Here is a 21184-nt window from a genome sequence, read left to right as displayed (position 1 = left end):
AGCCAGTGCTGAGCTAGCCCTTTGAGCTTTAGTGGGAGGTATTGAATGGCGTGGAGGTCATCTCCTCGAGCCATGTGGATATGGAGAATAAAATCCTCGATCCATACTGCAGGATCAGTTTTGCCATCGTATGATTCAATGTTGACAGGGTTGAACCCTCGGGGAATTCGTGATCCAATACTTCATCTGTGAAGCAGAGAGGGTGTGCGGCGCCTCTATATCGGGTCGCGTCATGGCGTAGCTCTGATGGAGTTCGTCTGCGGTATTCGGCCCGGGCGTGGTTACGTTTATCACGTCCGAATAGTTAGCCGTCGTCGTGCCTCAAGGCACACCCCCGTGATCCGTAGATTGATCTTGTATGTCCTGCTCTATCGTTCAGGATCTGCCGGAGGTCATACGTGTGACCCCAAACTCTTCCGTCTCTATTTTTACAAGGCGGTGGGGCAGGATGTTGTCCGGCCTGAATTGCCGCTTTATCCCGGCCACGGAGTGGCCGGTCGGCCGCCCTGTCTTGACCACGTGGTGGTCGTTCCACGTTACACAAGGGAGATGTGTGCTCCGGTAATTCCTCATCGAATTGAGGTAGCAGTCTGCGTTTCGGGTAGCTCTTGGCTGGGCGCCTGAGGCCGTATTCTTCGGCTGTGAGGACATCAGTCCATCTGTCGACGAGCAGATCTTGTTCAGCTTGAAGCTGCTGATGTTTCTTTTTCAGGCTCCTTGAAGTGGCTATGAGTTGAAGCTTAAAGCGCTCCTGCTCTAGAGGATCCTCAGGCACTATGAAGTCTTTGTTGCCGAGGCTTGTCTCCTCCTTGGAGGGCGGACGGTAACTATAGTCCTCCGAGTCATCTTCTGTGGCTTGTTCATCAGGGTTATCTTGCCCGTTGTCGTTTTCTTCCTGTTCGGATGTAGCTCCGACATGGTCTTCGTCGTTTTCGGCGTCGCTTAGAGTGCTATTTTCTCCGGTGCCGGTGTTGCCATCTTTTGAGCGTCGAGGCTTAGAGCGGCGTTTGGCGCGCCATCATTTGGACTACGTCGCAGAAGACTTATTCGCGTCTGGCTCTTCTTTGTTGTCGCCAGATTCTTTAGGCGTATCAACCATGTACACGTCATATGAAGAGGTCGTCGTCCAGCATCCCGTAAATGGCGGGTCTTGGCCTTGCTCCTTGTTGGCAACGACGTCCATATCGTTGATGTCTTCGGAGCCATAGTCAAGCACGTCGGTTAAGTCATCGACGGTGGCTATGAAGTGGGTGGCGGGTGGGAAGCAAAATTCCTCGTGATTCGGCTCTAATTCGAACCGAACATAGTTCGGCTGTGAGTCCTCCTCCAAGGATAAGTTCTTTAAAGAATTTAGTACGTCGCCAAAAGGTGAGTGCTGGAAGAAGTCTGCGGCGCCAAATTCGAAAATCGATAACCGATCCAGCTAGGTGTCCGTAGGCGCACCTGATCCGGAACGTGTAGCTGGAAATGAGTCCGGAGTTCCATTGACGCAAGTATTGCATGATGTCGAGTCCATGTGCGGCTCCGACGTCGTGGAATTTGTGGCCTCGAAGGGCACGCTTTGCTTCGGTTCTGAGGCCGTTGCAGCAACAGGATCCATCTCCTGGGTGTGATTCGATGACAGATTTAAGTCATGTTCATCGAAGAGAGTGGGAGCGACTGTCGCAGTCTCGAATCCATCGAAGATCAAGTCTCCACGAGTATTCGCGACGCAGTTCAAGCTTCTAGATCTGACCTGATGGCCAGGGGAGTGACTATCGACCTGCCCCAGATGGCCAAGCGAGTTGGCCCGCAGTACAAAGTCGCCGAACACAAAGGTTCGTCCGGGGAGGAAGGTTTCTCCCTGAACGGCACCATTACTGACGATCGAACCCTTTGCCAACGGCACAGTGGAACTCTCAATGAAAGCACCAATGTCGTTGTCAAAACCGGCGGATCCCGGGTAGGGGGTCCCGAACTGTGCGTCTAGGATCGATGGTAACAGGAGACGGGGGACACGATGTTTACCCAGGTTCAGGCCCTCTCTATGGAGGTAATACCCTACTTCCTGCTTGATTGATCTTGATGAATATGAGTATTACAAGAGTTGATCTACCACGAGATCGTAATGGCTAAACCCTAGAAGCCTAGCCTATGTGTATATGGTAATGACTGTGTCCTATCCGGACTATGCTCTCCGGTTTATATAGACACAGGAGAGATCTAGGGTTACATGGAGTCGGTTACATAAGAAGGAATCTTCACACCTGGTCGCCTAGCTTGCCTTCCACGCCAAGGAAAGTCCAATCCATACACGAGTATGGTCTTCGGTCTTCACAACCCATCCGTCCGGCCCATCGATAGCAGGTCGGACGCCCGAGGACCCCTTAGTCCAGGACTCCCTCACCCACGAGGGCCTTGGGAATCCAGTTGGCCATGACCTTGTCATCGCCGCCGGCTGCCCAAACAGCCTCCTCGTATGCTCGGAGAAAACATGTCGGGTCCGCCGCGCCGTCGTATCGGGGCGGCAGCTCCGGCCTGAACTTGGGTGGCCACTGCACCCGCCGCAGGGCAGGGGTGAAAGCTCGGAGGCCCTCGATCCCTCGAAAGCGCGCATCGGTCCGGTCGATGGAGCAGCGCTTGCCATGAGAGTCGAACAACGAAGTGCAGTGGGCAGGGAGGCGAATCTTATGGAAAAGCTTGTCATTTGCCTCTTGATTATGGGTATATCTCCTTATAAAATGGTTTATAGAAAAGCTTGTCATTTGCCTCTTGAGTTAGAACATGAAGCTTATTGGGCAACTAAAGAACTCAACTATGATTTCAAACTTGCTGGTGAGAAGAGGTTATTTGATATTAGCTCATTAGATGAATGGAGAACCCAAGCTTATGAAAATGCCAAGTTATTTAAAGAAAAAGTTAAAAGATGGCATGACAAAAGAATCCAAAAGCATGAGCTCAAAGTTGGAGAATATGTTATTTTGTACTACTCTCATTTCAGATTCTTAGCAGGAAAACTCCTCTCCAAATGGGAAGGACCCTATGTTATCGAGGAGGTTTATCGATCTGGAGCTATCAAAATAAATAATGCCGAAGGTACTAACACGAAGGTTGTTAATGGGCAATGAACAAAGCATTATATCTCAGGTACGCCCATTAATGTTGAAAGCAATATTATCCAAACTATGACACTGGAAGAACACATAAAGTAAACCTTCTGGAACAATCCAGAATCATGAAAAAAGATGAGGTACATGATATGGTAAGTAAACTGACTCCCAAAAATCTCCAAAAATATTTTCTGTCTGGTTTGGAATATAAAAAATTAGGAAAATAAGAAACAAGCAGGAAGGCACCCCTGGTGGGCATAAGACACCAGGGCGCGCCTGGCCTGCGAGCCGACCTCGGGTACCTTCCGGACTCCGTTTTTCTTCTATTTTCTTGTTTCCCAAGATAAAAAATATTTATATACCCCACGAACCTATTGACCACCGTATCATGGAGAAATCTCATGTTTTCTTTTCTTGTTGTTTTCGATCAGATCTGTTAAGCCAGGCATCATGTCTTCTCCCTCCTCCAACAAAGTGGAAGAGGATGCTTGGTTGATGAAGATTGAGCTGAAGAGAGAGGGGCCCAAAGAACCTCTCGAAGGGGGCAAGAGCTAGGAGGCCATCAAAGATCAAGCGCCGATGGTCGAGCAAGCCCTGCCTGCTGAGGAGGAAGAAGAAGATATCCTTAAACCTTAATATGCTCACCTTACCCCTACTGAGATTCAAGCCTTTTGGATCATTGAAATGGTGTCGGGGGTTGGGTGCGACATATGCCAAAGGATGGCTTATCATGGTGGGGGCGAGTAGAACGTCGCCGGTGCCTGGAAACGGGATGAGGCGTAGACATGCATGCCGGCGAATCTTACCCAGCTTCGGGGCTCTCCGGGGAGATAACACCCCTACTGCTGCTCTGCGGGGTCTCCGCATGATCACTCAAGTGAAAAGGCTACAATGGTGCTCCTAGAGCTGCTTCGTGAGGCAAGAGAGAGCAAGGCTAGTCCTCTCCTCCCTGGGCTATCCGGTCTAACTCTATCAAGATCCGAACCCTTTGCATGGGTGCCCCGGGGGGTTTATATAGGACTACCCCCCGGGGGTACAATGGTAATCCGGCTGGGCGCGGGCCCCAGCCGTCTGTCTCTTAGGTCGCCGCCTTTCCCGCCGGCTTCTGGGGCCCGCCGACTGGTGGGTCCCGCGGACAGGCTTGACACTGTGCGGTGCTCCTGATGACGCATGATTGGTCATCGGGTCGTGGCAACAGTGCCGCCGTCTATCAGGCGATCACTGTCGCCTCTCCCCATCTAATCTGGTTAATGGCTTGTGGGGCCCTGGAGGGGAGATGGCCGACTCCGGGGAGGCCGACTCCCACAGGGCCGTCTTCGGGCACTCTGGCCGCCTTCGGCCCACCCACTGACAGGCGGCCCCGCGGTCTTCGGGTCGTACAAGATGACATCATGGGAAGTGCGTCGCGCACTGTGGCTGAGGTCAGGGCTGGCATGGCAACAGTGTCGCGCCTCGCCGGAGATCTTCCGGCGATACGGCTCACTGTAGCCATGCCAGTCCCTCGTAGGCAGGGAGGGACGGCCACGTCGTGGCCGTACCCCACATCGGGCTTGGTGAAGCGCCATGGGCCGACTCCGATAGTTGGCGTCCGTGGAGGTCGCCAGCTTGGAGTCGGCTTCTGGGACTCGGCTTCTCTGGAGATCGCCAGCTGGGTCTCGGCCTCTCTGGAGGTCGCCAGCTGGGACTCGGCCTCTCTGGAGGTCGCCAGCTGGGACCCGGCTTTTCTGGAGATCCCCAGCTGGGGCTCGGCCTCTCTGGAGGTCACCAGCTGGGACTCGGCTGAAGGGGCGCGGCCGGCTCTGATGTCTTGAAAGATCCAGGGTCCCGGGTCAGCCTACCCGTGGCCCATTACTCCGACAGTAGTCCCCGAAGCTGGTGAAGCCCCGCGGACGTTGCCTCGTGGGGCTTCAACAGTTTCAAACTTCCCCGTGCAGACTCTGAGACCTGGCCGTCGTCTTCATGTTGGCCGACTTGTCGAAGTCGGATTCTGTTCATCGAGGGGCCGCTGTTTGTAAGTTGCAGCGGGAAATCGGGCGGCGTATCGGATACGCTTCCCTGTTGCCATCGAGGCGGTCCTATCGCATGGCACCACGTGGAGAGGATAGTCTGCTTGCCCACGCGCACGACGGGACGGGCCGTCAGGCGGGGCCCGCCACTACCGCGCCTCGGCATCCGAACGTATCCGCTGTGGCTGCGAACGGTTGGCTTCCCCACGTCGTTACTGCGCGCAGTAACTTCGTGGGGTAAATCGTCGGGCGGCATGGACTTCGTGCGCAGTTAATCCCATGCCCGCCCCCTCGGCTCCTCAGCCCACAGGGCTATAAATAGGCAGGGGGAGCGGGACGGCACCGCACGCGCATCCTCTTCCCCACTCTCCTGCCTTCTCTTCTTCATCCGCCGCGAGCAAAAGCACCTCACCCCACGGCGATGAGCTCTTCCTCCGCCGCAGCCCCCACCACGCGCTCCGGCGTGTGGGACGGTTCGGATGTGGAGGCGGAACACATCGACTTCGTCCGCCGGACCCGCCGTCTTCCTAGTGCGGACCTCGTACGTGCCAGCGCCGCGCCGGTGGGAGAGACTCGGCCCGCGCTGGAGGAGGGCGAGCGGGTCGTCTTCCGCTCGCACTTCATGCGCGGCCTGGGGCTGCCGGCGAGCGGGTTCTTCCGCTCGTTCCTGGTGTTCCACAGCCTCCAACCGCACCACCTTACTCCAAATGCGGTGGTGCTTCTCTCCGCCTTCGCCACTCTGTGCGAAGGCTTCCTCGGCGTTCTCCCCACCCTCGAGTTGTGGGGAGAATTCTTTTCTTCGAAGCTTGGTACACAGGCCGCCGGCACGCCGGCTCAGTGCGGCACCTACATCGTGGTGCGGCGCACGACGGCCGACAACCCCTTTCCTCCCATCTCGCTGATAAAGTCGGTGAAGATGTGGCAGCGCACCTACTTCTACGTGAAGAACCTCTTCGCCGACGGCGACTGGGTCAACCTGCCGCCCTTCAACCCGGCTCCCTGACTGGGAGGCTCCCCAGTTGGTCTCACCGGTCCAAGTCGCTGACTCCCTCCGGGAACACCGCCGTAGCGCGACTCCGAGTCCTGCTGCAGTCGGAGGGCCTCGTCGGATCCGACCTTCTGGCCGCCTTCGTGGCGCGCCGAGTCCTCCCACTCCAAGGCCGGCCCCACCTCATCTGTCAGATGAGCGGCCGCCACGACCCGAGTCGGTTGTGCACCAAGGAGATGCCCCCCAGGGAGGTGGCGAACCTGGTGAACCACATCGCGCACTGCGAGTTCACGGAGAACTGGCAGTTCAGCAAGGATCCATACTCGCGCGACAACCCCCCTCCGGTGGTAAGTCGTATCTTTATGTAGTTTCGTCTTCTTTGCGGCCGACTCCGGCTTCTAATTCTTGTTGGTCTCTTCTGGGCAGAACCCCCTCATGGAGCCCGCAGCCGGCACCACGCGAGAGCCCCGCGACTATGTCCACGACCGCGCGGAGAGCGACGTTGACGACCCCGACTTGAGGGCGGCGGCCTTGGAGGCCGACGTCGAAGGCGGCAGGGACGGGGCAGACGGCGGCCTCAGGCCCTCGGCCACCTTCGCCGACTGGCCCGAAGACGACGCCGACGTGGAAGTCGTCCCACGCCCCCAGCCGAGGGCCGGCCAATCCGGCCAAGGCGGCGCGAAGAGGCGTCACGCCGGGCCGAGTGCGCCCGGCAGCAAGCCGAAGAAGTTCAAGGGAGCGGCCGCCGCGACCAAACGGGAGGAGGCGGCCGCGAAGGCCAACCGCTTCCGAAGGCAAGTGAGAAGGCCGCCGCTGGTTTCCGCGTAAGTCTTTACACTCTATTTTTTTTCTTTGTTGGATCTTGTCCGAGTCCTTTTTGATTTTCCCTCCGCTCTTCTCCAGAGCCCCCCTCACCCTTGAGAGATTCGCCGTCCCCTCTGTCATGGGGTCGGTAGAGACGTCCGCCAACACCCGGCAGGTCGACCCCGCTGCCGACCTCCGGGAGGCGATGGAGCGGAACGCGCGGGAGAAGCGTGACGAGGAGGAGGCCGACCGCCTGGAGAAGGCGCAGGCCGAGAAGGCGGCCGCCAACGCCCAGAAGAAACTGGACGACGTTGAAGCCGCAGCTGCGGCGAAGCAGCGTGCTGAGGAGGCCACGCGTCGCCGATCGGCGATGCTCGTCCCTCCATTGTCGTCGGCGCCGCCGGCTCCGGAGTTCACGGGGAAGACCGGAGAGGTCGGCACCGAGAACCCCCTCGTGGAGGAGGGCGGCGAGGATTCAGGCTCAGACACCCTCGCGCCGCCTCCGCCACCGTCTGGGAGGCCGCACGGCAAACAGCCGGTGGGCCCGCTGGATCCGCCGATCGTGGACGAGGCCGAGGCGTGGCTGCTTCTTCAAGTCGCCGAGCCGGTGCGCCGCCGGCTTGAGAGGACGACCTCGGCGCCGCGAGCTCGGGAGACCGGCGCTGCCAGCTCGGCGAGTCTGGACGTCGAGGCCTCCAATGCCGCGCCCACCGGGTGGTTGCGCGGAGGCGGCACCGGCCCGCTGAACCAAGCGCTCCTGGACGTCCAGGCGAAGCTGCGCGCGGAAAGCGACGCCCTCCAAGTCTGCACCAGGGCGCATCTGGCCGTGCGGACATCCATCCGAGTAAGTTTCCTTCTTCTTTTTTGATTCCTGTCTTCCTCTGTGGGGGCGCGCCAGCGCACCCACTGGGTGTAGTCCCCGAGTTCCGGGCCGGCTACTGAGCAGGCGGTTCGGAACTCCCTCTGGCGAGTTCCGAATACTAACTTTGCCTTTGTCGGTTTCTTTGTAGGAGTATCATAACCTCCGCGCCACTGCCTTCAACCGCAATGTCGAGGAGTTGAACAAGCGGACCACCGACTTGGCGGAAAGCTGGGGTAAGCTCTCTTCTTCCTTCTTCGCGGGGGCGCGCTGGCGCACCCGCGGGCTGTAGTCCCCGAGATTCGGACCGGCTGCTGAGCAGTCGGGCCGGATCTCCTTGGCGATCTACTTTACTGATGACTCGCTTGTCTCTTTCTTCGTTCTTCAGGTGCCAACGCCGCCCTTCAGGAGCAGCTGGGCGAGGCCAACACTGCTTGGCGTGCCAAGGAGGAGGAGTGCGGCAGGCTCGCCAAAGAGCGCGACCTGCTGGCGACGCCGCTGGCCGAGCGGAAGGAGCTGCTCCAGAAGGAGCAGGACGAGGCCAAGACGCGGGAGGCCGTTATCATGGCCGAGTTCGAGATCGAGCGCTCCGCCTGGACTGACAAGGAGGCGATGCTGACCTCTGGCTACCACGAGATTGAGGACATCGTCGATGGTAAGTCTCTTTCATTTCTTTGGGCTTCTGCCTAAGTGTCAGGCCGGCTTCTGATTTTTTCGGCTTTCTTCTCTTTTGTCTTGGCAGACTTCTTTCCTGGTCATTCATAGGCAGTCCCTCTGGCCATCGAGGCTGCTCGGGAGGCGCGAAGGGCGAAGGGCGAGGAGATCACCGCCAATGCCCCCCGAACCATTGACGAGCAGCTCCTGAGCATTGAAGCTCGTCTTCGTCCGGCTCACCGGCTGCTGCGCCGGCTTCAACGTGTCGGCGCCCAGGCGGTTGCTGCCCTGTGGCCCGACATGCCGGCTTTGTGCACCGCCAGTCGGACCGCCGACTGGCTGGAAGTCGCCGTCGGCCGTCTCGAGGCTTGGAAGGGCTCCTCGGCCCGGGCCGGAGCAGGCCGGGCCTTGGAGTTCGTCAACGCGTGGTATCCGGGGCTGGACCTGGACCGCCTGGCCGCGTTCCGGTCAGAGGCCCAGGCCGAGCTGGAGGCCGTGGAGGGCGCCCTTGTTGAGCACGCGGCGGCCATTGCCGAGTACACGGACACCAACGTCATCGTGCCCGAGCGGGCTGAAGGCGGCAAGGAGGCGCCGCCGGACTAGTTCGGGATGAACCCGGAGTATGGCGAAGACTCGGCGGAGGTGATCGACTCCAGCACCGAGGAGGAGGACGAGGCGGAGGACAGAGGCGAGGAAGAGGCGCCAGAAGACGGAGCAGGCGGCCAGCCTCAGCCCGATCGCCCCTCCAGCAACGAGCCGCGCGGAGACAAGGCGACTGCCACCGGAGGCGACCAAGCTGAGACCGCCCAGCCGACTGCCCCGGCACCTGACACCGCCGCCGCCTCCGACCCTCCGGCCCCGGAGGCCGCCTCCTAGACTTCTCTTTTCCGCTTCTGTTTATCTGTCTTTAGTAATCTTCTGACAGACTTGTTAGGTTCGAACAATTCCACCCGCGGGGTGTATCCTGAATTTCTATTCGAAAATTCGGCCAAGAGCCTATGTAAATATTTATCCGATTTCCGCCTTTCCTTGCTTATTGCTCCTTAGGCTTTTTCCTTTGCCGTCTTCCCTTAGTCGCCGTCTTGCCGGCTGGACAGCCGCTCTGCGGACTGTCGCTGGGTCAAGCGCTTGGCTTCTTCGGGAAGGCAAGTACTTGGCCGTTTAGAGACTCTTTAGCAAGTCGGCTAGAAAGCGATAGGCCGACTATCCAAGAGTCGGCCGTCTTTGATAAAAGTTAAGACGGCGAGCCGACTACTCATGAGTCGGCTCTGCGGAGGGAGGCTGGTAGCCGGCTTGAGCTATGCATAAGCTTTTAGGTCCTTAGCCATTTTTTCATGCGTGCGCTCGTTCTTGCTTGTTCTCTGCCTACCAGCAGTCGCTCTGCGAGCTGCGGCTTTCGACAGGAGACGGCTTGAGCGCAACACATTACTTGTCCGACTGCAGGAAGCATTTCATAGCGCAAGACGGCGAGTCCCCGGGCCGACTAGTCGGACCCGGTGCCAGGCAGTATGATAAAAAGAGTAGCATGTTCGGAAGCGTGATTCTTATCATACATATAGCAAAAAAGGCAGTCCCCGAGCTCGTCTCGGGGGGCCTAATGGTCTTAGTATTTTAATAGAAAAGGGGGTAGTGCGATACATACTGCATCAACTGTAAAATCTTCGAAGAAGATTCGTGTTCCACGGGCGCTCTGTTTCTTTGCCGGAGTCGTCCCTCTTGCGCGCTCCAGGCTTTTAAGCGTCGATCAGATGGTAGGCGTCGTTCCCTAGCACCTTGCTGATGATGAAGGGACCCTCCCAAGGTGCCGACAACTTGTGTTGGCCGGCTGTTCTCTGAATCAGCCGGAGCACAAGGTCGCCCTCTTGGAATGATCTTGGCTTGACCTTGCGATTGTAGTATCGGCGCAGACTCTGCTGGTAGATGCCGGACCGGCTGAGTGCCAACAGTCGGCCCTCTTCCAGCAGATCAACGCCGTCTTGGCGCGCTTCTTCAGCTTCCTCCTCGGTGTACATGGTGACTCGTGGAGAGTCGAACTCTATATCCGTCGGGATGACGGCTTCGGCGCCGTAGACGAGGAAGAAAGGCGTGAAGCCGGTTGACTTGTTTGGAGTCGTGCGCAGACTCCAGAGGACGGCTGGCAGCTCCTCGACCCAACAGCCGGCCGAACGCTCGAGTGGTTCTACCAGCCGAGGCTTGATGCCGGACAGGATGAGGCCATTGGCTCGTTCCACCTGGCCGTTTGACTGCGGATGGGCAACAGACGCTAAGTCCAGTCGGATGCCCTGCGTCGCGCAGAAATGGGCCAAGGCGCCCTTGGCAAAGTTTGTGCCGTTGTCGGTGATGATGCTGTGCGGTATGCCGTACTGCACCGTAATGTCGGCGATGAAGGTTACTGCAGTCGGCCCGTTCAACTTATTGATGGGCTTTGCTTCCACCCACTTGGTGAACTTGTCCACCGCGACAAGCAGATGAGTTAGGCCGCCTTGGGCCGTCTTGAATGGTCCTACCATGTCCAGGCCCCAAACTGCGAAGGGCCAGGCGATGGGGATTGTCTTCAGCGCGGAAGCCGGCTGAAGTGGCTTGGAGCGGAACATCTGGCACCCCTTGCATTTTTGGACTAGCTCTTTAGCTTCTTCCAGGGAAGTCGGCCAAAAGAAACCGTGCCAAAAGGCTTTGGCGACGAGTGCCCTTGAAGCCGCATGGTGGCCGCACTCGCCCTGATGGATGTCTCTTGAGAATTGCTTGTCCTTGTTCTGACTCTATGCAGCGCTGGTAGACACCAGTGACACTGCGCCTGACTAGCTCTCTATTGACTATGGTGTATGCTGCCGCTCGGCGCTGCACTTGCCGAGCCAGGATCTCATCTGTTGGCAGCTCTCTGTTTACTAGAAACTTGAGGATGGGCTACACCCATGAAGGTGCTTCTATCTCTTCAACTGCTACCACACCGACTTGGACAAGGGTGGCTGGGCTGGGAGGTGGCGGGCTGGAGTCTGCGGCCGTCTGCTGGATTGACGGAGTCTCTGGGCCAGCTGGCGCAGTTCCCAGGACGGGCTCTGAAGTCCCCGGGCCGACTGGCGCAGTCCCCGGGACGGGTGGCGCAGTCCCCGGGCCGAGTTCTAGAGTCCCCGGGCCGGTTTCAACTGTGGTTTTCTTGAGGCTGTCTGCTGGGGCTTTGGAGTCGGATCCGACTACTTCTAGAGGAGCCGGCACAAAGATGGAGTCTGACTCTGGTGAAGGCTTGATAGACGGCTTGAGGAGGCGCTGAAGGGCGACGCCGGAAGGTATCGCTTGGCGAGTGGAGCCGACTCGTGCCAAGGCATCTGCTTGATCGTTGTCATTTCTTGGCACGTGAAGGAATTCGCACCCCTCGAAGTATCCGCTGAGTTGCTGCACCAGGAAGCGGTAGCTCGCCATGTTTGCGTCTTTGGCGTCCCAGTCGCCGGATGATTGTTGAACCACCAAGTCGGAGTCGCCATAGCACAGGATCCGGCGAATGCCGAGCTCTTTGGCAAGCCGGAGCCCATGAATGAGCGCCTCATATTCGGCGACGTTGTTGGAGGCGGCGAAGTGGATTTGCAGCACATACTTGAGCTTGTCGCCCTTAGGGGAGGTGAGGACGACGCCGGCTCCCAGGCCGGTGCGCATCTTGGAGCCATCGAAATGCATCCGCCAATGGGTGGAGTCAGGCGCTGGTGGCAGGTACTGGGTCTCGGCCCAGTCGACGAGGAAGTCGGCCAGCGCCTGCGACTTGATGGCGGTGCGGGGCTGGTAGTAGATGGTGTAAGGGGCTAGATCTATAGCCCATTTGGCTACTCGGCCGGAGGCGTCTCGGCTTCCAATGATCTCGGCGAGTGGGGCGGTGCAAACCACAATGATTGGATGCTCTTGGAAGTAGGGCTTCAGCTTCTTGGCGGCAAAATGCACACCGTAGCACATCTTCTGGTAGTGAGGGTAGTTCTGCATGGAGGTCGACAGTACCTTGCTTAGGTAATATACCGGTCTCTGGATGGGGAGCGCCTTGCCTTCCTCCTTGCGCTCGACTACAATGACTGTGCTGACTACTCGGCTGGTGGCGGCGATGTACAAGAGCATGGGCTCTTTGGGAGTCGGAGCCGCCAACACGGGGGAGTAGTCAACATATTCTTCAGTTGGAGAAATGCCTCATCCGCCCTGTGATTCCTCTCAAAAAAGGTGGTCTTCTTCATCAACTGATACAAGGGCAGAGCTTTCTCGCCCAGCCGACTGATAAACTGGCTGATGGACGCCAGGCAGCCGGTGAACTTCTGCACATCCAACAGTCGGCTGGGTACCTCCATTCTCTCGATGGCCTTGATCTTCACGGGGTTGCACTCTATGCCGCGTTCGGAGACCAGGAAGCCAAGGAGCTGGCCGGCTGGTACTCCGAAAATGCACTTCTCAGGGTTGAGCTTGATCTGGAATCGGCGCAGATTCTCAAAGGTCTCCTTGAGGTCTTCCAGCAGCATCCCACGCTTCTCCGTCTTCACCACCACATCGTCCACATAGACGTGGGCATTCCTGCCGAGTTGCTTGAGGAGGCACTTCTGCATGCAACACTGAAAGGTGGCGCCGGCATTCCTCAAGCCAAACGTCATCGTCAGGTAGCAGAAAGCTCCAAACGGCGTGATGAAGGCGGTCTTCAGTCTGTCCGCTGGGTTTAGCTTGATCTGGTGATATCCTGAATATGCGTCTAGGAAACTCAGCAGCTGGCATCCGGCTGTGGAGTCTATCACCTGATTAATTCTTGGTAAGGCAAACGGGTCCTTGGGGCAGGCTTTGTTGAGGCTTGTGTAGTCGATACACATCCGCCATTGCTTGTTCTTCTTCGGCACCAATACCGGGTTTGCCAGCCACTCTGGAAAAAACACTTCCATGATGAAACCGGCTGCCAAGAGTCGGGCTATCTCTTCTCCAACAACTCTTCTTTTCTATTCTGACAGGCGGCGCAAGGGCTGCCTGACGGGCTTCATATCTGGCCTGACGTGTAGCTTGTGCTCGGCGAATTCCGTCGGTACACCCGGCATGTCTTTGGGGGACCATGCAAAGATGTCCCGATTCTCACGGAGGAAATCGACGAGCTCGCCTTCCTATTTGCTGTCAAGGCCCGTACCCATGACAGCGTATCTCTCTGGGTGCTCCGGGTCCAAGGGTATCTTCTTGGACTCTTTCGCCGGCTTGAATGATCCTTCTGCCTCCGACTCCTTGGGGTCGGGCGACATCTCTGGCTGCTTTCCGGCCATCGCCACGACTCAGTCAAGGAGCTGCTTCTCGGCCGCGATCACCCGGGACTCGGCCAGCCAACTGCTCTCGGCCGCGCAGGCAGACGACTTCTTGTAGTCGCCGGCTACGGTCAGAATCCCCTTGGAACTCGGCATCTTCATCTTGAGGTAGGCGTAATGGGGAACTGCCATGAACTTGGCCAAGGCAGGTCGGCCAAGCAGGGCGTGGTACGGGCTCTCCAAGTCCACCACCTCGAACCAGACCGGCTCTCGGCGGAAATGGTCTTTGTCTCCGAAGAGGACGTCTATCAGGATCTTGCCGATTGGCGAGCAGGAAAGGCCGGGTACAATTCCATGGAACACAGTCCGGCTGCTCTGCAGCTGTCTTCGCTTGATTCCTAGCTTCTCCATGGTGTCCTTGTACAGGATGTTGATGCTGCTGCCTCCGTCTATCAGGACTCGCGAAAAATGGGCGGCCCGCCTATCAGTAGCCAAGGTCGCACCTAGGACCAGGGCATAAGAGCCTGGACTCGGCATCACCTCTGGGTGATCCGCCCGACTCCAACTGATAGGCCTCTCGGACCAATGCATGAACTCTGGAGCATCTGTTGCTACTGCATTTACTTCTTGTTGCTGTTGGCGCCTGCTGCGCCGGTCATCTGCCACACTGGTGAACACTATGTAGGCTTCGTGCTCTTCTGGGAACTCGTCTTGCACTGTGCCGACATGCCGAGCCGCCGGCTGCTGGGGCGGCGGTGGAGGCGGCGGCCCAGCAGGCGGCGGTGGAGCAAGGCCGTCTCCCTGGGCAATCCTGGTGAGCCAGTGGCACTTTCTGGTGGTGTGGTTTGACGGCTTCGCGCCGCTGTGGAACTTGCAGGGACCATCCAGAGTCTGCTCATAGGAGAAGGCAGCCAGCCAATTGGACTTGCCGCCCTTCTGCCACTTGGCCGGAGGCTGCCCCTCCAGCCGTTGATCTTCAACTGCCGCCACTTGCCGACTGTTGGAAGTCGGCTGCTGGGCCTTGCGCTTGTTGTCGTTCTGCTGCTGTCGCCGACTGGTGTCTCCAGCCGGAGTTCTGGGAGCTTGAGGGGTCACCTTGCCAGCTGCGCTGACTTGGATCTCTATCTTCATGGAAGAATCAGCCGTGGCGTACTTGTCGGCTATGACTAGCAGTTCGTCGAGGGTTTCTGGCTCGTCGCAGAGGAGCCTGTGCTTGAGGAGGGTGCCCTCTCGGCACCCGGCTGTGAAGTACTCGATAGCCTGCACCATGTGCACGCCCTCGCAGGAGTTTCGAAGCTCGCCCCAGCGCGTGAGGTAGTCGCGTGTTGATTCATAAGGGCATTGCACGCACAAGGAGAGATGGCGCGGCTTGGGAGGTCGCTTGTACGTGCTCGTGAAGTTGCGGATCAAAGCTTCAGTGAAGTCGACCCAGCTGTTGATGCTGCGGGGCTTCAGACTATTCAACCATGTCCGGGCCGTGCCCTGGAGCATGAGAGGAACGTACTTCACGGCAACTCGCTTGTTGCCGTTCGCGATGCTGACGGCTGTGGAGTAGTCTATCAGCCAGTCCTCCGGCTTCACGGAGCCGGTGTACTTGGGTGTGTCTCGGGGGAGCGTGAACCCTTTGGGGAAGGGCTCGTCTCTGATGCGGGGCCCGAAGCAAGGAGGACCCAGCTCATCTTCCTCTTCTAGCGCCAGGGATCGGTGGAGTCGGTCGATCCGATGGCGGGCGTCATTCTCTCCGACTCCCTCTCGGCGGCCAAGGTGACCTCCGAGAGTCAGATGCTCAACAGGCGGCGGGGAAACTCGCCGCTCTCTTCTGGGCGGGGGAGGCAGGTAATCGTCCCGCCGCTCTACTGCTCTCGGGCGGCCGTCTTGGTCGCGCTCGATGGTAATGTGAGTCCGACTGTGACTGACAGCCGGCTCCTTCTCTTTCCTTCCGCGGACTCCGCCAGTCGGCGTCCGAGAGGTCGCGCCTTGATCTCGGCGGGGAGGCAAGTTGTCGTTCGACTGCTGCAGCGCATCTGCGCGGCCGCCGGCCGAGTTTTGCGCAGCAACCGCGTCAAGGAGCTGCTGGACTCGCTCCGTCATCACACGGCGCTCTTATCCCTCGAAGTTCTTCAGCCCGTCAGTCGCCGCTTGGGCGGCGCCGGATGTTCTCTGCTGGGGTGGCGTACACGGGGCGTTTTGCCCCGAGCAAGTCGGCGATGGCTGCGCCGCGCTGCCGGACCGCACCTAGGTGGCTCGGCCCAGTCGGAGCCGGCGAGCCGCCTACGGCGCGATCCATCTCACGCTGGTATGCCTCTGACAAGCGCCTCATGCTTGCCAGCTTCTTGGCGCCTTCGATGATCTGAAGGCGGCGCGTCTCCAGCGTCTCGGCGTCTGCGTCCTCTGGAATGGGCGCGGTTAGGTCTTGCAGGGCCGCAGCTAGCGGGTCCTGGGCTTCTTCGCCGGAGTGCTCGCCGTGGCTGATAACGAGCACCTCCATGACGGCGCTTCCGCCGCTCTCCTCGTACGGAAGCGGCTCGTCGTAGACCACCACGTTGGTGGGGAAGATGTCGAGCGACACAGCGTCGGAGTCGACCAACATCGGGTCGGTGGAGCCTACGGACTCCAAGTCTACGGCAGGCTCGCCGACGACGTGGAGTTGGTCGAGGAGGCCCGCGAGAAGGCTCTCGGGGCCACCCGTGCCTGCGTCGGATGCAGGCTCGTCGAAGAGGCGCACCTCGCCGACAAGTTCGGCGAGGCTGCTCGCCGCACAGGCGGCTTCAGCTCCGCGCAGCGCGTCGACGCAGACTCCATATGGCGAGCCTGGCTGGCTGCGCTTGCCAGGGAGGAAGAGGGTTCCCGTCCAGAACAGATCTCCGGACGATGGTGCACCTCGCCCCACGGTGGGCGCCAAATGTCGGGGGTTGGGTGCGACATATGCCAAAGGATGGCTTATCATGGTGGGGGCGAGTAGAACGTCGCCGGTGCCTGGAAACGGGATGAGGCGTAGACATGCACGCAGGTGAATCTTACCCAGCTTCGGGGCTCTTCGGGGAGATAACACCCCTACTGCTGCTCTGTGGGGTCTCCGCATGATCACTCAAGTGAAAAGGCTACAATGGTGCTCCTAGAGCTGCTTCATGAGGCAGGAGAGAGCAAGGCTAGTCCTCTCCTCCCTGGGCTATCCGGTCTAACTCTATCAAGATCCGAACCCTTTGCATGGGTGCCCTGGGGGGTTTATATAGGCCTACCCCCCGGGGGTACAATGGTAATCCGGCTGGGCGCGGGCCCCAGCCGTCTGTCTCTCAGGTCGCCGCCTTTCCCGCCGGCTTCTGGGGCCCGCCGACTGGTGGGTCCCGCGGACAGGCTTGACACTGTGCAGTGCTCCTGATGACGAACGATTGGTCATCGGGTCATGGCAACAGTGCCGCCGTCTATTAGGCGATCACCGTCGCCTCTCCCCATCTAATCTGGTTAATGGCTTGTGGGGCCCTAGAGGGGAGACGGCCGACTCCGGGGAGGCCGACTCCCACAGGGCCGTCTTCGGGCACTCTGGCCGCCTTCGGCCCACCCACTGACAGGCGGCCCCGCGGTCTTCGGGTCGTACAGGCTGACGTCGTGGGCACAGTGCGTCGCGCACTGTGGCTGAGGTCAGGGCTGGCATGGCAACAGTGTCGCGCCTCGCCGGAGATCTTCCGGCGATATGGCTCACTGTAGCCATGCCAGTCCCTCGTAGGCAGGGAGGGACGGTCACGTCGTGGCCGTACCCCGCATCGGGCTTGGTGAAGCGCCATGGGCCGACTCCCATAGTCGGCGTCCGTGGAGGTCGCCAGCTTGGAGTCGGCTTCTGGGACTCGGCTTCTCTGGAGATCGCCAGCTGGGTCTCGGCCTCTCTGGAGGTCGCCAGCTGGGACTCGTCCTCTCTGGAGGTCGCCAGCTGGGACCCGGCTTTTCTGGAGATCCCCAGCTGGGGCTCGGCCTCTCTGGAGGTCGCCAGCTGGGACTCGGCTAAAGGGGCGTGGCCGGCCCTGATGTCTTGAAAGATCCAAGGTCCCGGGTCAGCCTACTCGTGGCCCATTACTCCGACAAATGGTTTGTGTGCAAAATAAATATATCACTCGTGAAAATATTCTGTTGCAAGAGCACATCATCTTCCTCCGGAGCGTCGTCCGTATATTGGAGAATCTTTTGGTCATGAAGGATAAGATCGCTACTTCATCACCACCACCTCCTTCTTCATCTCCAAAAGAGAATTCAATATTGGGTATGGGCACTCCCCTTCGCTTGCACCAAGCTTGGGGGAGGTGCCCCGGCATTGTATCACCTCCACTATCTTTTGCCTTTATTTACCTTAGTTCACCATAGGTATCTTTTGCTTTAGATGAATAAAAGTTTAGTTCGATCCTTTCTTTTCGAGTGTTTGCTTAGTGATCTATCCTTGTAATCGTGTGCAAGACATATAATAAAGTTTAGTTTGAGTTTTGTCTTCTTTATTTTCATCTTCAATAAAAAGATAGGAAATAAATGGAAAAGATTATATGCTAATCTTATGGTAAGTAATGACATCACATAAGGAAAAGTATAAGTAGAAAATTTTATTGGAGATTGACAAACATAGCATTGGTTAATGATGCAATTCATGAAAGAATTAATAAGGGAAGAGAAGATTCACATGCAAATACACTATCTTGGAAATCTTTTGTGATTGTGATCCCCCATCAAAATATTATATGCCAAAATTGTTGACGTTGGACAAGGAAGACAAACGTAATGATTTATGTTTGTTCATATTCACATAGAAGTTATATTGTCATAGATCCTTCAACATGTGGTGTTTCCCCCATCTTTGCTAGCCAAAAATTCCATACCAAGTAGAGATACTACTTGTGAATCCAAAAATCCTTAAACCCAAATCTTATTTTCAAGAGTCCACCATACCTACCTAAGGATTGAGTAAGATCCTTCAAGTAAGTTGTCATCAGTGCAATAAGGCAATAAAATATGCTTCTAAAAGTGTTAGATCATTTAGTGTAAGAGAAAATTGAGCGTTGTACGAACTTGTGATGGAAAAGAATAAAAGCAACAGATTGCATAATAAAGGTTGCTATCACAAGGGGCAATATAATGTGACATTCTTTTGCACTAAGGGATTGAGCATACAAACAAAAAGCGCATGGCAACCTCAGCTTCCCTCTGCGAAGGGCCTATCTTTTACTTTTATGTATTTACTTTCATGCAAGAGTCAAAGTTTTCTCTCTATTCCTTTTTATTTTTCTCTTTTGGTAAGCATCATGTGGTGAGGAAAGAACTAGGCACATATATCTAGTTGGATATGGGTAGCATGAGTTAATATTGTTGACATCACCCTTGAGGTGAATACGTTGGGAGGCGAAATTTGCTCATGTGTATGCGGTGAGTGTTAGCAATCATAGAAGACTATATGATGGTTGAGTATGTGGACTTGCCTAAAGGCTCCGATACGTGACCCTTCCTGAAAAGATGATAAATTGTAGTTGCAAAGTTGACTGAGAACATAGTTTGTTGGTTTCCAATAGAGTTTATGCTTTATACTTCGATGTTGTGATGAATTGTTACTTATTCATGAGAAGTCTATGATAAAAGTTTTATGTTTAAGTTTGTTGCTGTTATAATAATTTACATGATGATTCTATGTCTGTATTTTGTTTTTATCGACACCTCTCTCTCCAAGCATGTGGACATGTTTTTCGATTTCGGTTTTCGCTTGAGGATAAGCTAGGTCTAAGCTTGGGGGAGTTGATACGTCCATTTTGCATCATGTTTACCTTCTGTTATTTATAATGTTTTTATGCATAATAATGCTTTTTGGAGTAATTCTAATGCCTTTTCTCTCATAATATGCAAGGTTCACACAAAGAGGGAGAATTCCGGCAGCTGGAAATCTGGACCTGAAAAAGCTACATTAGGCTACTTATTCTACACAACTCCAAATGAGCTGAAACTTCACGAGGAATTTTTATAGAATATATGAAAAATACTGGAGCAAATAACTACCGAAGGGGGCCCACCTGGTGAGCACAAGACACCAAGGCGCGCGATGCCCCCAAGGCGCGCCCTGGTGAGTTGTGCTCAGCCCAGCCCACCTCCGGTGCCCATCTTCTGGTATATAAGTCATTTTGACCTAGTAAAACTAAGGAGAGGACTTTCGGGATGGAGCGCCACCGTCACGAGGCGGAACTTGGGCAGGAGCACTTTTGCCCTCCGGCGGAGCGATTCCATCGGGGGAACTTCCCTCCAGGAGGGGGAAATCATCGTCAACATCATCACCAACAACTCTCCCATCTTGGGGAGAGAAATATCCATCAACATCTTCAACATCACCATCTCCTCTCAAACTCTAGTTCATCTCCTGTGTTCAATCTTTGTGCCGGAACCTCATATTGGTACCTGTGGGTGACTAGTAGTGTTGATTACATCTTGTAGTTGATTACTATATGGTTTATTTGGTGGAAGATTACATGTTCAGATCCAATATGCTATTTAATACCCCTCTGATCTTGAGCATGATTATCATTTGTGAGTAGTTACTTCTGTTCTTGAGGTCACGGGAGAAATCATGTTGCAAGTAATCATACAAACTTGATATGTGTTCGATATTTTGATAATATGTATGTTGTGATTCCCTTAGTGGTGTCATGTGAACGTCGACTACATGACACTTCACCATATTTGGGCCTAAGGGAATGCATTGTGGAGTAGTTATTAGATGATGGGTTGCGAGAGTGACAGAAGCTTAAACCCTAGTTTATGCGCTATTCCGTAAGGGACCGATTGGATCCAAAAGTTTAATGCTATGGTTAGAATTTATTCTTAATACTTTTTCGTAGTTGCGGATGCTTGCGAGGGGGTTAATCATAAGTAGGAGGTTTGTTCAAGTAAGAACAACACCTAAGCATTGGTCCACCCACATATCAAATTATCAAAGTAGTGAACATAAATCAAACCAACATGATGAAAGTGACTAGATGAAATTCCCGTGTACCCTTAAGAATGCTTTGCTTATCATAAGAGACCATTTTGGCCTGTCCTTTGCCTCAAAAGGATTGGGCTACCTTGCTGCACTTTTTTTACTACTATCGTTACTTGCTCGTTACAAATTATCTTCCTATCAAACTACTCGTTACTTATAATTTAAGTGCTTGTAGAGAATACTTTGCTGAAAACCACTTGTCATTTCCTTCTGCTCCTCATTGGGTTCAACACTCTTACTTATCGAAAGGACTACGATTGATCCCATATACTTGTGGGTCATCATCTGGGCTCATCATAGCTTCTTCATAGTTTGTAGGTTTGCCGTTGTCTAACAACATGACTTCTAGGACAAGATTACCGTACCACTCCGGTGCGGAATGTGTTCTGGTCGACCGACGAGGTTCAGTAGTAACTTGATCTGAAGTTTCATGATCATCATCATTTGCTTCCTCTCTGGTTGGTGTAGGCATCACTGGAATGGTTGTCTCTGATGTACTACTTTCCAATTCGAGAGCAGGTATAACTACCTCATCAAGTTCTACTGT

This window comes from Triticum dicoccoides, chromosome 7B (assembly GCF_002162155.2).
Source record: "Triticum dicoccoides isolate Atlit2015 ecotype Zavitan chromosome 7B, WEW_v2.0, whole genome shotgun sequence".
NCBI lineage: Eukaryota > Viridiplantae > Streptophyta > Magnoliopsida > Poales > Poaceae > Triticum > Triticum dicoccoides.
This window is presented reverse-complemented; position numbering follows the sequence as displayed.